This window comes from Pseudorca crassidens, chromosome 1 (assembly GCF_039906515.1).
Source record: "Pseudorca crassidens isolate mPseCra1 chromosome 1, mPseCra1.hap1, whole genome shotgun sequence".
Classification (NCBI taxonomy): domain Eukaryota; kingdom Metazoa; phylum Chordata; class Mammalia; order Artiodactyla; family Delphinidae; genus Pseudorca; species Pseudorca crassidens.
In genome coordinates this window covers 124,819,813-124,836,599 of record NC_090296.1, presented here as the reverse complement: position 1 = coordinate 124,836,599, position 16,787 = coordinate 124,819,813, and the positions used below count along the sequence as shown (strand labels likewise).

General features: G+C 41.1%; 1 protein-coding gene and 1 non-coding gene across 2 annotated transcripts in view; one reads left to right on the top strand and one right to left on the bottom strand.

The window, feature by feature from the left end:
• CHRNA5 (cholinergic receptor nicotinic alpha 5 subunit) overlaps positions 1 to 16,787 on the top strand; it is a 60,645-nt gene that overhangs the window by 21,973 nt on the left and 21,885 nt on the right. The window lies entirely within an intron of this gene.
• LOC137207600 (small nucleolar RNA SNORD116) lies at positions 9,038 to 9,130 on the bottom strand. Its single transcript, XR_010935176.1, has one exon. It is a non-coding gene; the product is annotated as a small nucleolar RNA SNORD116 (small nucleolar RNA).

Sequence of the window (16,787 nt, the reverse complement as noted above, 5' to 3'; positions counted from 1 at the left end):
GGAAGGAAGGAAAAAAAGAAAGAAGATAAAATAAAATAAAGTAAGATAAAATATAATAAAGTTATTAAAATAGAAATAATTATTAAGAAAAAAAATTTTTTTAAAAAGCAAAACGGACGGATAGAACCCTAGGACAAATGGTGGAAGCAAAGCTATACAGACAAAATCTCACACAGAAGCATACACATACACACTCACAAAAAGAGGAAAAGGGGGAAAAAATCATAAATCTTGCTCTCGAAGTCCACCTCCTCAATTTGGGATGATTCGTTGTCTAAAGGAGGGAAGGAAGGAAGGAAGCGAGGGAGGGAGGAAGGAAGGAAAGAAAGAAAGAAAGAAAGAAAAGATAAAGTAAAATAAAATAAAGTTATTAAAAAATAATTATTAAGAAAAAAAATTAAAACAAAAAAAACCAGACAGATAGAACCCTAGGACAAATGGTGGAAGCAAAGCTATACAGACAAAATCTCACACAGAAGCATACACATACACACTCACAAAAAGAGGAAAAGGGGAAAAAATCATAAATCTTGCTCGCAAAGTCCACCTCCTCAATTTGGGGTGATTTGTTGTCTATTCATGTATTCCACAGATGCAGGGTACATCAAGTTGATTGTGGAGCTTTAATCCACTGCTTCTGAGGCTGCTGGGAGAGATTTCCCTTTCTTTTTTGTTCACACAGCTCCTGGGGTCCAGCTTTGGATTTGGCCCCGCCTCTGCGTGTAGGTCGCCGGAGGGTGTCTGTTCTTCACTCAGACAGAACGGGGGTTAAAGGAGCAGCTACTTCAGGGACTCTGGCTCACTCAGGCCGGGGGGGAGGAAGGGGCACAGAGTGCGGGGCAGGCCTGCGGCGGCAGAGGCCGGCGTGATGCTGCACCAGCCTGAGGCGCGCCGTGCATTCTCCCGGGGAAGTTGTCACTGGATCCCGGGACCCTGGCAGTGGCAGGCTGCACAGGCTCCCCAGAAGGGGGGTGTGCATAGTGACCTGTGCTCGCACACAGGCTCCTTGGTGGTGGCAGCAGCAGCAGCCTTAGCGTCTCATTCCCATCTCTGGGGTCCGCGCTTTTAGCCGCGGCTCGCGCCCGTCTCTAGAGCTCCTTTAAGCAGCGCTCTTAATCCCCTCTGCTTGCGCACCAGGAAACAAAGAGTGTAGAAAAAGTCTCTTGCCTCTTCGGCAGGTCCACACTTTGCCCCGGACTCCCTCCCGGCTAGCCGTGGTACACTAACCCCCTGCAGGCTGTGTTCACTCTGCCAACCCCAGTCCTCTCCCTGCGCTGGGACCGAAGCCCGAGCCTCAGCTCCCAGCCCCGCCCGCCCCGGTGGGTGAGCAGACAAGCCTCTCGGGCTGGTGAGTGCCGGTCGGCAGCAATCCTCTGTGCGGGGATCTCTCCGTTTTGCCCTCCGCACCCCTGTTGCTTTGCTCTCCTCCGCGGCCCCGAAGCTTTCCCCCTCCGCCACCCGCAGTCTCCGCCCGCGAAGGGGCTTCCTATTGTGTGGAAACGTTTCCTCCTTCACAGCTCACTCCCACTGGTGCAGGTCCCGTCCCTATCGTTTTGTCTCTGTTTATTCTTTTTCTTTTGCCCTACCCAGGTACGTGGGGAGTTTCTTGACTTTTGGGAGGTCTGAGTTCTTCTGCCAGTGTTCAGTAGGTGTTCTGTAGGAGTTGTTCCACGTGTAGATGTATTTTTGGTGTATCTGTGGGGAGGAAGGTGATCTCCGCGTCTTACTCTTCCGCCATCTTCCCCTTGTCCCCCTGTTTGTAGATTTTTTGATGATGGCCATTCTGACTGGTGTGAGGTGATACCTCATTGTAGTTTTGATTTGCATTTCTCTAATGATTAGTAATGTTGAGCATCCTTTCATGTGTTTGGTGGCAATCTGTATATCTTCCTTGGAGAAATGTCTATTTAGGTCTTCTGTCCATTTTTGGGTTGGGTTGTTTGTTTTATTGATATTGAGCTGCATGAGCTGCTTGTAAATTTTGGAGATAAATCCTTTGTCAGTTGCTTTGTTTACAAATATTTTCTCCCATTCTGAGGCTTGTCTTTCTGTCTTGTTTATGGTTTCCTTTGCTGTGCAAAAGCTTTGAAGTTTCATTAGGTCGCATTTGTTTGTTTTTATTTCTGTTTCTCTAGAAGGTAGGTCAAAAGGGATCTTGCTGTGATTTATGTCAAAGAGTGTTCTGCCTATTTTTTCCTCTAAGAGTTTTATACTGTCTGGCCTTACATTTAGGTCTTTAATCCACTTTAAGTTTATTTTTGTGTATGGTGTTAGGGAGTGTTCTAATTCCATTCTTTTATATGTAGCTGTCCAGTTTTCCTAGCACCACTTACTGAAGAGGGTGTCTTTTCTCCACTGTATATTCTTGCCTCTTTTATCAAAAATAAGGTGACCATATGTGCGTGGGTTTATCTCTGGGCTTTCTATCCTGTTCCATTGATCTATCTTTCTGTTTTTGTGCCAGTACCATACTGTCTTGATTACTACAGCTTTGTAGTATAGTCTGAAGTCTGGGAGCCCGATTCCTCCAGCTCCATTTTTCTTTCCCAAGATTGCTTTGGCTATTCGGGGTCCTTTGTGTTTCCATACAAATTGTGAAGTTTTTTGTTCTAGTTCTGTGAAAAATGCCACTGGTAGTTTGATAGGGATTGTATTAAATCTGTAGATTGCTTTGGGTAGTATAGTCATTTTCACAATGTTGATTCTTCCAATCCAAGAACATGGTATATCTCTCCATCTGTATGTATCATTTTTAATTTCTTTCATCAGTGTCTTAGAATTTTCTGCATACAGGTCTTTTGTCTCCCTAGGTAGGTTTATTCCTAGATATTTTATTCTTTTTTGTTGCAGTGGTAAATGGGAGTGTTTTCTTAATTTCTCTTTCAGATTTTTCATTATTAGGTTATAGGAATTCAAGAGATTTCTGTGCATTAATTTTGTATCCTGCTACTTTACCAAATTCATTGGTTAGCTCTAGTAGTTTTCTGGTAGCATCTTTAGGATTCTCTGTGTATAGTATCATGTCATCTGCAAATAGTGATAGCTTTACTTCTTCTTTTATGATTTGGATTTCTTTTATTTCTCTTTCTTCTCTGATTGCTGTGGCTAAAACTTCCAAAACTATGTTGAATAATAGTGGTGAGAGTGGCAACCTTGTCTTGTTCCTGACCTTAGTGGAAATGGTTTCAGTTTTTCACCCTTGAGAATGATGTTTGCTGTGGGTTTGTCATATATGGCCTTTATTGTGTTGAGGTAAGTTCCCTCTATGCCTACTTTCTGGAAGATTTTTATCATAAACGGGTGTTGAATTTTGCCGAAAGATGTTTCTTCATCTATTAAGATTATATCGTTTTTTTCCTTCGATTTTTAATATGGTGTATCACATTGATTGATTTGTGTATATTGAAGAATCCTTGCATTCCTTGGATAAACCCCACTTGATCATGGTGTATGATCCTTTTACTGTGCTGTTGGATTCTGTTTGCTAGTATTTTGTTGAGGATTTTTGCATCCATGTTCATCAGTGATATTGGCTTGTAGTTTTCTTTCTTTGTGACATCTTTGTCTGGTTTTGGTATCAGGGTGATGGTGTCCTCGTAGTACTAGTTTGGGAGTGTTCCTCCCTCTGCTATATTTTGGAAGAGTTTGAGAAGGAGAAGTGTTAGCTATACTCTAAATGTTTGATAGAATCTGGTCCTGGGCTTTTGTTTGTTAGAAGATTTTTAATCACAGTCTCAATTTCAGTGCTTGTGATTGGTCGGTTTATATTTTGTATTTCTTCCTGGTTCAGTCTCGGAAGGTTGTGCTTTTCTAAGAATTTGTCCATTTCTTCCTGGTTTTCCATTTTATTGGCATATAGTTGCTTGTAGTAATCTCTCATGATCCTTTGTATTTCTGCAGTGTGAGTTGTTACTTCTCATTTTTCATTTCTAAATCTATTGATTTGAGTCTTCTCCCCTTTTTTCTTGATGAGGCTGGCTAATGGTTTATCAATTTTGTTTATCTTCTCAAAGAACCAGCTTTTAGTTTTATTGATCTTTGCTATTGTTTCCTTCATTTCTTTTTCATTTATTTCTGATCTGATCTTTTTGATTTCTTTCCTTCTGCTAACTTTGAGTGTTTTTTGTTCTTCTTTCTCTAATTGCTTTAGGTGTAAGGTTAGGTTGTTTATTTGAGATTTTTCTTGTTTCTTGAGGTAGGATTGTATTGCTATAAGCTTTCCTCTTAGAACTGCTTTTGCTACATTCCCTAGGTTTTGGGTTGTTGTGTTTTAATTGTCATTTGTTTCTAGAATATATTGATTTCTTCAGTGATCTCTTGGTTATTTAGTAGTGTATTGTTAGGCTCCATGTGTTTGTATTTTTACAGATTTTTTTCTGTAATTGATACCTAGTCTCATAGCGTTGTGATCAGAAAAGATACTTGATACAATTTCAATTTTCTTAAATTTATCAAGGCTTGTTTTGTGACACAAGATATGATCTGTCCTGGAGAATGTTCCATGAGCACTTAAGAAACAAGTGTATTCTGTTGTTCTTGGACAGAATGTCCTATAAATATCAATTAAGTCCATCTTGTTTAATGTATCATTTAAAGCTTGTGTTTCCTTATTTATTTTCATTTTGGGTGATCTGTCCATTGATGAAAGTAGGGTGTTAAAGTTCCCTACTATGATTGTGTTACTGTTGATTTCCCCTTTTATGGCTGTTAGCATTTGCTTTATGTATTGAGGTGCTCCTATGTTGGGTGCGTAAATATTTACAATTGTTATATCTTCTTCTTGGATTGATCCCGTGATCACTATGTAGTGTCCTTCTTTGTCTCTTGTAATAGTCTTTATTTTAAAGTCTATTTTGTCTGATATGAGAATTGCTACTCCAGCTTTCTTTTGATTTCCATTTGCATGGAATAAGTTTTTCCATCCCCTCACTTTCAGTCTGTATGTGTCCCTAGGTCTGAAGTGGGTCTCTTGTAGACAGCATTTATATGGGTCTTGTTTTTGTATCCATTCAGCCAGTCTGTGTCTTTTGGTTGGAGCATTTACATTTAAGGTAGTTATTGCTATGTATGTTCCTATTACCATTTTCTTAATTGCTTTGGGTTTGTTATTGTAGGTCTTCTCCTTCTCTTGTGTTTCCTGCATAGAGAAGTTCCTCTGGCATTTGTTTAAAGCTGGTTTGGTGGTGCTGCATTCTCTTAGCTTTTACTTGTCTGTAAAGGTTTTAATTTCTCCATCAAATCTGAATGAGATCCTTGCTGGGTAGAGTAATCTTGGTTGTAGGTTTTTCCCTTTCATCACTTTAAATATGTCCTGCCGCTCCCTTCTGGCTTGCAGAGTTTCTACTGAAAGATCAGTTGTTAACCTTAGGGGGATTCCCTTGTGTGTTATTTGTTGTTTTTCCCTTGCTGCTTTTAATATGTTTTCTTTGTATTTAATTTTTGACAGTTTGAGTAATATGTGTCTTGGCATGTTTCTCCTTGGATTTATCCTGTATGGGACTCTCTGTGCTTCCTGGACTTAGTTGAGTATTTCCCTTCCCATATTAGGGAAGTTTTCAACTATAATCTCTTCAAATATTTTCTCAGTCCCTTTCTTTTTCTCTTCTTCTTCTGGGACCCCTATAATTCGAATGTTGGTGCATTTAATGTTGTCCCAGAGGTATCTGAGACTGTCCTCAATTCGTTTCAGTCTTTTTCTTTATTCTGCTCTGCAGTAGTTATTTCCATTATTTTATCTTCCAGGTCACTTATCCATTCTTCTGCCGCAGTTATTCTGCTATTGATTCCTTCTAGAGAATTTAAAATTTCATTTATTGTGTTGTTCATCATTGTTTGTTTGCTCTTTAGTTCTTCTAGGTCCTTGTTAAACGTTTCTTGTATTTTCTCCATTCTATTTCCAAAATTTTGGATCGTCTTTACTATCATTACTCTGAATTTTTTTTTCAGGTAGACTGCGTATTTCCTCTTCATTTGTTTGGTCTGGTGGGTTTTTGCCTTGCTCCTTCATCTGCTGTGTGTTTTTCTGTTTTCTCATTTTGCTTAACTTACTGTGTTTGGAGTTTCCTTTCTGAAGGCTGCAGGTTCATAGTTCCTGTTGTTTTTGGTGCCTGTCCCCAGTGGCTAAGGTTGTTTCATTGGGTTGTGTAGGCTTTGTGGTGGAGGGGACTGGTGCCTGTGTTCTGGTGGATGAGGCTGGATCTTTTCTTGTGGGCAGGTCCACGTCTGGTGGTGTGTTTTAGGGTGTCTGTGACCTTTTTAGGACTTTAGGCAGCCTCTCTGCTAATGGGTGGGCTTGTGTTCCTGTCTTGCTAGTTGTTTGGCTTGGGTTGTCCAGCACTGTAGCCTGCTGGTCGTTGAGTGGAGTTGGGTCTTAGCATTGAGATCGAAATCTCTGGGAGAGCTTTTGCTGTTTGATATTACATGGAGCCAGAAGGTCTCTGGTTGACCAGTGTCCTGCACTCAGCTCTCCCACCTCAGAGGCACAGGCCTGACACCCAGCCGGAGCACCAAGATCCTGTCAGCCAGATGGCTCAGGAGAAAAGGGAGAAAAAAGAAAGAAAGAAAGAAAAAATAAAATAAAGTTATTAAAATGAAAAATTTTTTAAAGTATTTAAAAAAATTTTAAAGTATTAAAAAAATAAAGAAGAGAGCAACCAAACCAAAAAACAAATCCACCAACAATAACAAGGGCTAAAAAATATCCTAAAAAAAGACAAAAAACCCCCAAAAACAGACAGACCCTAGGACAAATTGTAAATGCAAAGCTATACAGACAAAATCACACAAAGAAGCATACACATACACACTCACAAAAAGAGAAAAAGGAAAAAAATATATATATTAAAAAAGGAAGAGAGCAACCAAATCAATAAACAAATCTACCAATGCTAAAAAACTCTAAATACTAAACTACAGTAAACATAAAACCAGAAACAAATTAGATGCAGAAAGCAAACCCCCAAGTCTACAGTTGCTCCCAAAGCTTACCGCCTCAATTTTGGGATGATTCGTTGTCTATTCAGGTATTCCACAGATGCAGGGTACATCAAGTTGATTGTGGAGATTTAATCCACTGCTCCTGAGGCTGCTGGGAGAAATTTCCCTTTTTCTTCTTTGTTCTCACAGCTCCTGGGGTTCAGCTTTGGATTTCGCCCTGCCTCTGCGTTTAGGTCACCGGAGGTCATCTATTCTTCACTCAGGACGGAGTTAAAGTAGCAGCTGATTAGGGTGGTCTGGCTTGCTTAGGCCCGGGGATGAGAGGGGTATAGAATGCAGGGCGAGCCTGTGGCGGCAGAGGCCAGTGTGACGTTGCAACAGCCTGAGGCACGCTGTGTGCTCTCCTGGGGAACTTGTCCCTGGATCATGGGACCCTGGCAGTGGTGGGCTGTACAGGCTCCCGGGAGGGGAGGTGTGGATAGTGACCTGTGCTTGCTCATAGGCTTCTTGGTGGCTGCAGCAGCAGACTTAGCGCTTCATGCCCGTCTCTGGTGTCTGCACTGATAGACGCGGCTCACGCCCGTCTCTGGAGCTCGTTTATGCGGTGCTCTGAATCTCTTCTCCTCGCACACCCTGAAACAATGGTCTCTTGCCTCTTAGGCAGTTCCAGACTTTTTCCCGGACTCCCTCCGGGCTAGTTGTGGCATACTAGCCCCCTTCAGGCTGTGTTCACGCAGGCAACCCCAGTCCTCTCCCTGGGATCTGAACTCCAAAGCCGGAGCCTCAGTTCCCAGCCCCCACCCGCCCTGGCAGGTGAGCAGACAAGCCTCTTGGGCTGGTGAGTGCTGGTTGGCACCGATCCTCTGTGTGGGAATCTCTCCGCTTTGCCCTCTGCACCCCTATTGCTGTGTTCTCCTCCGTGGCTCCGAAGCTTCCCCCATCCCGCCCACCCGCCATCTCCACCAGTGAAGGGGCTTCCTAGTGTGTGGAAACCTTTCCTCCTTCACAGCTCCCTCCCACTGGTGCAGGTCCCGTCCCTATTCTTTTGTCTCTGTTTTTTCTTTTTTCTTTTGCCCTACCCAGGTACATGGGGAGTTTCTTGCGTTTTGGGAAGTCTGAGGTCTTCTGCCGGCGTTCAGTAGGTGTTTTGTAGGAGTTGTTCCACCTGTAGATGTATTTCTTATGTATTTGTGGAGAGGAACGTGATCTCCACGTCTTACTCCTCTGCCATCTTGAAGGTCTCCTCGTATTATTTTTGCTAACACCCTTTTGAAACTAAAAAGCAACTGTATGAATCCTGTGAATTAATTTATAAGTAGAGATGTTGAACGGTTTTGGAAATATATGCATCTTATAAATCAAAGCCTGTTTAGCAAGTAGGTTAATTTTTTTTTAACATCTTTATTGGAGTATGATTGCTTTACATTGTTGTGTTTGTTTCTGTTGTATAACAAAGTGAATCAGCTATACGTATACATATATCCCCATATCCCCTCCCTCTTGCCTCTCCCTCCCACCCTCCCTATCCCACTCCTCTAGGTGGTCACAAAGCACCGAGCTGATCTCCCTGTGCTGTGCGGCTGCTTCCCACTAGCTATCTATTTTACATTTGGTAGTGTATATATGTCCATGCCACTCTCTCACTTCGTCCCAGCTTACCCTTCCCCCTCCCCCTGTCCTCAAGTCCATTCTCTACGTCTGCGTCTTTATTCCTGTCCTGCCCCTAGGTTCTTCAGAACCATTTTTTTTTTAGATTCCATATATATGTGTTAGCATACGATATTTGTTCTTCTCTTTCTGACTTCACTGTGTATGACAGACTCTAGGTCCATCCCCCTCACTACAAATAACTCAATTTCGTTTCTTTTTATGGCTGAGTAATATTCCATTGTATATATGTGCCACGTCTTTATCCATTCATCTGTCGATGGACAGTTAGGTTGCTTCCATGTCCTGGCTATTGTAAATAGTGCTGCAATGAACATTGTGTTACATGACAAGCAGGTTAATATTGTATTAGATAAATTGTTGTTTTATGGCAGGTATTAACACATTCACAGTGTTTCATTTCAACTGTGAATTGTTTTTATTTTTATTTTTTGGACCTCAGATTCGATGAGGAGACGGTAGAGTGTTCTCCCTCATTTTGTTCAGATTTTCCAAGGAATGCATACAAGGGTGTCATCATCGATCCAAGCACGTGCTGGGCCACTGCAGAACCCAACAGGGCAGGCCGTGTGGCTCCGCCGAGGAGTCAGTGACCCCCAAGTACTCCAACAGCCTGGGGAATCCACAGCCCCCAGGCCACTCAGCAAGAGGAACAGTCAATCCATGCTTGAAGCCACTGGGCCCATCTGAGGAAAACCTAATATCCAGTGGCACATCTTGGGGTGCTTGAAGGCCTACTGTCCTGAGGTATCCACAGCCACGCTCGGCACCCTGGGCCTACCTCACTTCTTCCAGGTCTCCCTACCACCTCCAGTCCTCAGGCCATGCGAAGGTCTTCTTGTCTTCGCCGACAGCCAGGCTTGCCCAGCAAGTGCACCTGAGAAGTAGACAGAAATCACACAGGCTTCAGAATTGGACCTGGGTCCTCAGAGAACACGATTCAGGCAAACATTTACCTGGGCGTGAGCCCTGTACCTGCTTCCCAAGTACCTCTATCACTTAGGAGAACTGAATGCATGTCTGACAGCACAACTGCAGGATGGTAGGCACGTAGGTGGGCCTGCGTGTGAGAGGGTGTATGTGTGTGCGCGTGCGTGCATCTGTGATTGCGTGTATGGACGTGCTTGCGGGTTTCTGTGTGTGCCTCTGAATCTGCGTCTTGGTCTCTGTGTGTCCCTTTGCTCCTCTGCAGAGCCTCGAACAGTAAAAACCACACCTTATACACAGAGCCCTGGCCTTGGACCCTCCTACTGAATGGAGAAAGACCCCAGCTGCCTTCAAGAGGCCGCATGCAAACTTTGACCCCGATGGGCTGTTGAAATAGACCACGAGCTCCCACTCTCCAGCAGCCCCGCCTTCTGACCAAAGCACATAGACTTGAGGGACCGGCCTACCGGCCGTGGGTGTCACATGTGTGTGGACCTGGAGACCCTGCCAGCTACAAGCACATCTGATGTGTACTTGGGGCCACTCCCAGCGCTTCCAGGAACAAGGGAGCCTCCCGTGGGCAAGCTGACACCTCCCTGCAGCTGGCTACAGGCAAGATGCAGCCTGTCTTCCTCTCAAGGGGCCAAAGGAATTCAGCCCAGGTGCCACTTCAGGCCAACTAGGCCAGATCACCTTCTGGGGACCTGCAGGGACGCCGACCACGGGAAGCAGTGGTCTTCAGTAACCATGACCCAGAGTCAAACCCCACGGTGGAAACTAGGCCACCTTCCCGGCCACGTTCCGGCCAGCTCCCCAGCCAGCAGGATGTGTGGCCCTGACCCCCGAGGAAACGCTCAAACACTCAAATGCTCGACAGCCTTGTCCCACGTGCCCTTCTCCTGCCCACAGGGCAACTCGACCCGACTGAAAGCCACAGATGCCATGCAAACACGCGGACACTGAGCACCAGGGAAGACAGCAAGCATGTCTGCTTTGATGACGGCAACCCCACCCCATGCATCCTGGCACCTCTCCTCCGACACAGAGACACTACTGAGGACCTCACAGAGATCCAAGGCGCTGTCCACGAGGACCACAGAAAGACTTCAAATGGAAGACCTTTGCCACGCGAGGGGACCTGGAACCCTGAAAGGGAGCAAGTGGCTGTCCACGGCAGCTGTAAATTGTTGTTTTTACATGACACGGTATTGTTTTTCAAACCTAGCTCAGTTTCTATCCATAGCTTCCCTGAACTGTACAAAGACTTCATTCAGTGACCTGTGGAGCACAAAAATATTGATTTTTGTCCCAATGAATTGAGACTGCTTGTACACTTTTGGAGAAATATGTGAATTTATAAAGATTTTGTATATACTTGTTTAGAAAATTGATTACATCCTTTGATGCACAGAAGTTTTTAAGTTAGATATAGTCTCATTTGTCTATTTTTGTTTGTATTGCTTGTGCTTTTGGTGTCATTTCCAAGAAATCATTGCCAAATCCAGTATTATGAAGCTTTTCCCCTATGTTTTCTTCTTGGAGTTTTATGGTTTGGGGTCTTAAATTTAGGTCTTTAATCCATTTTTAGCTGATTTTTTATATGGTGTTAGGTAAGCATCCAACTTAATTCTTTTGCATGTGGCTAACCAGTTTTCCCAGCACTATTTGTTGAAGAAAGTGTTCTTTCCCACATTGAGTGGTCCTGGCACCTTTGTCCTGTAAGCCTTTTAATGACTTCATAATATTTCATGTAATGGATATGTTATACTCTAATTGTTTTGTTTCCAGATTTTTGTTACAGTGTTTACTGTGGTAAACATTCTTGTGCATATGTCCTTATGGACTGGTGCTTTAACTGCTATGGGAGTTAGGTGTGGGGTTGCTGAATCAAGGGAATATATACTTTTATTTTTTGATAAATTTTGCAAGATTAAAATATTTCAAGATTACTTTTCCAAAAGGCAGTAACACTTTACATTTCTGTCAGCAGTGTTTGAGAGCAGCAGGATTCTTCTTTTATCCTAGGACCATTGGTATCAGGAAGGCCTCTCCCAGGGGAGGGATCACATATATGACTAAGAAAAATAAAGATGTTTCTCTATATCATTATATATGTTAGTGCTTAACATTTAAATGCATAAAGAGTCCCCTATTCTCATTTTCCATAACCTCAAGAAGCCTACTGAGTAGGAGGAAAGAGGATTGATCTGGGTTGCAATTAGAGTTCTGTGATTAACTGGCACTTAACCTATAAAGGTAGAATCACTTGATATGGAAAAACCATGGACTTGGGTGACAAACCTGGCTTCAAAGCCTTGTGACAAGTCAGCTTCCCAGCCTTTTGCTGTATGATCCTGGGCAAATGACTACCTTTCAGAACAGGTCTCTTCACTTATAAAGGATGTTCGCACATTTGCTGTTGACACTTTAAAAATGTACTGTTGAGGTTTACAAAGAAAAAAGTGTGCAGTTGGTATTACTCAAATGCTGGCTTAGTCCATTTGGGCTGCTATAGCAAAATGCCACACACGGAGAAGCTTATACACAACAGGCATTGATTTCTCACACTTCTGGGGGCTGGAAGTCTGGGATCAGTGTGGTTGGATGAGGGCCCTCTTCCAGGTCTCAGACTTCTTATTGTGTCCTCTTATGGCAGAATGTGCTAGGGAGCTCTCTGGAGCCTTTTTTTTTTTTTTTTTTAATAATTGCTTTACAATGGTGTGTTAGTTTCTGCTTCATAACAAAGTGAATCAGTCATACATAAACATATGTTCCCATATGTCTTCCCTCTTGCGTCTCCCTCCCTCCCACCCTCCCTATCCCACCCTCCAGGCTGTCACAAAGCACCGAGCCAATATCCCTGTGCCATGCGGCTGCTTCCCACTAGCTACCTACCTTACTATGTTTGTTAGTGTGTATATGTCCATGACTCTCTCTCGCCCTGTCACAGCTCACCCTTCCCCCTCCCCATAACCTCAAGGTCCTAGCCCTGTTCATGGGGATTCCACCCTCATGACTGAAGCAGCTCCCAAAGGCCCTACCTACCAATACCATAACCTTTGGAGGTTAGGATTTCAACATGAATTTTGGGAAGAAACAAACATTCAGACCATTCAAGTACCATAATCTGTTATTAAAATAGTTATCAAAATAAACTGTTAAAGGCAAAACCATGGAGACAGTACAAAATTGAGTGATTGCCGGGGGTTGAAGGGGGAGAGATGAATAGGCGAGCACAGAGGATTTTTAGGGCAGTGAAAATACTGTAGGATGCCATAATGATGGGTTCATGCCATCATAAATTTGTCCAAACCCATAGAATATATAACATCAAGAGGCAAGTGTAATGTAAACTATAGATTTTGGTGATAACGATATATCAGTGTAGGTTCCTCAGTTGCAAGGAATGTTCTGCTCTGATGGGGATGTTGATAATGGGGGAGGCTATGCATGTGGGGGGCGCAGGGCATATAAAAATCTCTGTACCTTCCCCTCAGATTTGCTATGAACCTCAAACTGCTCTAAAAGGTATTATTTTTTTAAATTGTTTATGATCACCTAGTAAGTCTGGTTAACATCCGCCACCATACACAGTTACAAATTTTTTCTTGTGATGAGAACTTTCAAGATTCACTCTCTTAGCAACTTTCAAATATGTAACATGGTTTTATTAACTACAGTCACCATGCTGTACATTACACCCCCATGACTTATTTTATAACGGGAATTTTTTACCTTTTGAGCCCCTTCACCCATTTCTCCCACCCCGCACTCCCTGTTCCTCTGTATCTATGAACTGGGTTTTTTTTTTTCCTGTTTTTTTTTTTAAAGATTCCACATATAAGTGAGATCACGTAGTATTTGTCTTTCTCTGTCTGACTTATTTCACTTAGCATAATGCCCTCAAGGTCCATCGATGTTGTCACAAATGGCAGGATTTCCTTCTTTTTGATGGTTGAATAACATTCCATTGTGTGTGTGTGTACACGCGCACACACACATATTATGTGTGTGTGTGTGTGTGTATATATATCACATTTTCTTTATTCATCCATTTGTGGACACTGAGGTTGTTTTCATATCTTGGCTATTGTAAGTAATGCTGCAATGAACATGGGTTACAAATATCTTTTCAAGTTAGTGTTTTTGTTTTCCTTGGGTAAAGCCCCTGAAGTAGAATTGCTGTATCATGTGATAGTTATATTTTTAACTTTTTGAGGAACATCTATACTGTTTTCCATAGTGGCTGTACTGATTTACATTCCCACCAATAGTGCGCAAGGGTTCCCTTTTCTCTGCATCCTCACCAGTGCTTCTCAGTACCTTTTCATTTACTTCTTGGCCAGCTGTATGTCTTCTTTGTAAAAGTGTTTATTCAGATCCTCTGCCCATTTTTTAATTGGATTGTTTGGGGGATTTTTTTTGCCATTGAATTGTATGTGTTCTTTATATATTTTGGATATTAACCCCTTATCAGATATATGATTTGCAAATAATTTCTCCCATTCTGTAGGTTGCCTTTTCATTTTGTTGGTAGTTTTCTTTGCTATGTAGAAGTTTTTTAGTTTGATGTAGTTCCACTTGCTTATTTTCACTTTTGTTGGCTTTGCTTTTGGTGCCAAATCCAAAGAATCATCACCAAGACCAATGTCAAGGAGTTGACTATGTTTTCCTCTAGTTTTATGGTTTCAGGTCTTATGTTCAAGTCTTTAATCCATTTTGTGTTAATTTTTGTGTATGGTGTAAGATAGTGGTCCAGTTTCTTTCTTTTGTAAATGTCTGTCCAGTTTCCCCAGGACCATTTATTGAAGAGGCTGTCCTTTCCCCATTGTGTATATCTATCTATCTATATACATTTTAAAAATTGAAGTATAGTTGACTTACAATATTATATTAGTTTCAGGTGTACAATGTACTGATTCAATATTTTTATAGATTACACACCATAATAAAGGTATTGACTATGTTCCCTGTGCAGCATATTACATCCCTGTGACTTATTCATTTTATAACCCATTGTATATTCTTGTCTCCTTTATCATAAATCAGTTGACCATATATGTGTAGGTTTATTTGTGGGATCTCTATTCTGTTCCATTGATCTATGTGTCTGTATGACAGTACCATACTGTTTTGATTGTTATAGCTTTGTAATGTAGTTTGAAACCAGGGAACATGATCCCATCAGCTTTGTTCTTTCTCAAGATTGTTTTGGCTATTTGGAGTCTTTGGTGTTTCCATACAAATTTTAGGATTGTGTATTCTATTTCTGTGAAAAATGCCATTGGAATTTTGATAGAGATTTTATTAAATCTGTACATTGGTTTGGGCAGTGTGGACATTTTAACAATACTAATTCTTCTAATCCATGAGCATAGTATATCTCTCCCTTTGTTTGTGTCTTCTTCAATTTCTTTCATCAATGTCTTATGGCTTTCATTCTACAGGTTTGTCACCTCCTTGGTTAAATTTATTCCTAGGTATCTTTTTCTTTTTGATGCAACTGTAAATGGGATTGTTTTCTTAACTTCTCTTTCTGATAGTTTATTAGTGTATACAAAAGCAACAGATTTTTGTATATTCATTTTGTATCCTGCAACTTTAAACTGAATTCCTTTATTCTAAAAGTTATTTGATGGAGTCTTTAGGGTTTTCTCTTTGTATAATATCATGTCATCTGCAAATAGTGACAGTTTTACTTCTTCCTCTCCTATTTGGATGCCTTTATCTCTTTTTCTTGGTTAATTGCTCTTGCTAGGATTTCCAACACTATGTTGAATAAAAGTGGTGAGAATGGGCATCCTTGTCTTGTTCCTGATCTTAGAAGAAAAGCTTTCAGCTTTTCACCATTGAGTATGATGTTAGCTATGGACTTGTTGTATATGGCCTTTATTATGTTGAGGTATGTACCCTCTATATCCGCTTTGTTGAGAGTTTTTAATCATCAATGGATGCCGAATTTTGTCAAATGCTTTTCTGCATCTATTGAGATGACCATATGATTTTTTTTGAATTTAAGTTGATATTTTTATTCAGCAGGTTCTTATTAGTTATTTATTTTATACATATTAATGTATATATGTCAATCCCAATCTCCCAATTCATCCCACCAGCACCCCCCAACACCCCGCTTTCCCCTCTTGGTGTCCATACATTTGTTCTCTCCATCTGTGTCAACCATATGATTTTTATCCTTCATTTTGTTAATGTGTATCACATTGATTGACTTCTGGATATTGAATCATCCTTGCATCCCTTGAATAAATCCTGCTTGACCATAGTGTATGATTGTTTAAATGTATTGTTAAATTTGGTTTGCTAATATCTTGTTGAGGATTTTTGCATCTATGTTCATCAGGAATATTAGTCTGTTATTTTCTTTTCTTGTGGCATCCTTGTCTGATTTTGGTATCAGGGTAGTGTTTGCCTTGTAAAATGAGTTTGGAAGTGTTCCTTCCTATTTTTTGGAAGCGTTTGAGAAGGACTGGTATTAATTCTTCTTTAAATGTTTGGTAGAATTCACCAGTGAAGTGCTTGTTTGGTCCTGGATTTTGTTTGTTGGGAGGAACAAAGTCTTAATTTTTAAAAAATAGACTATTCCTGGGAAAGTTATAAAACATCAAAAAGAAATAAGGAAAATAAATGCAGTGGCATTGCACATTAAGTTTTATGTTTATTAAGAAAACTTATGGGGTAATTGTTCAAATAGCTTTTCTGAAGGTTATACCTATACTGTTTGTTATATTTTCTCAATTCTGATATACTACTATATTTGTACATATATTTCTCAGTCATTAGTTAGTCATAAAGAGGTTCTCTTTTAGTAACAGCTTTATTGAGATACAATTCACATACCATATAATTCATCTATTGAAAGTGTATAATTCAGTGGATTTTACTATATTCACATGCAGCCATCACCACAGTTGATTTTAGAACATTTTCATATCCCCCCCAAAGCACCCCCTCTCTAGGCAATCAAAAATCTGCTTTGTGTTTCTTTAGATTTGCCTATTCTGGATACTTCATGTAAATGCAATCATATAATATGTGGTCTTTTGTGACAGGCTTCTTTTATTAGCATAATGTTTTCAAGGTTCATCTAGGTTCTAGCATGCATCAGTAATTCACTCATTTTTATGTCCAAATAATATTCCATTAGATATACTATGTTTTATCCATTTATCATTTGCTGGGCATTTGCATTGTTTCTACTTTTTGGCTATTATGAATAATGCTGCTATGAACATTCATAT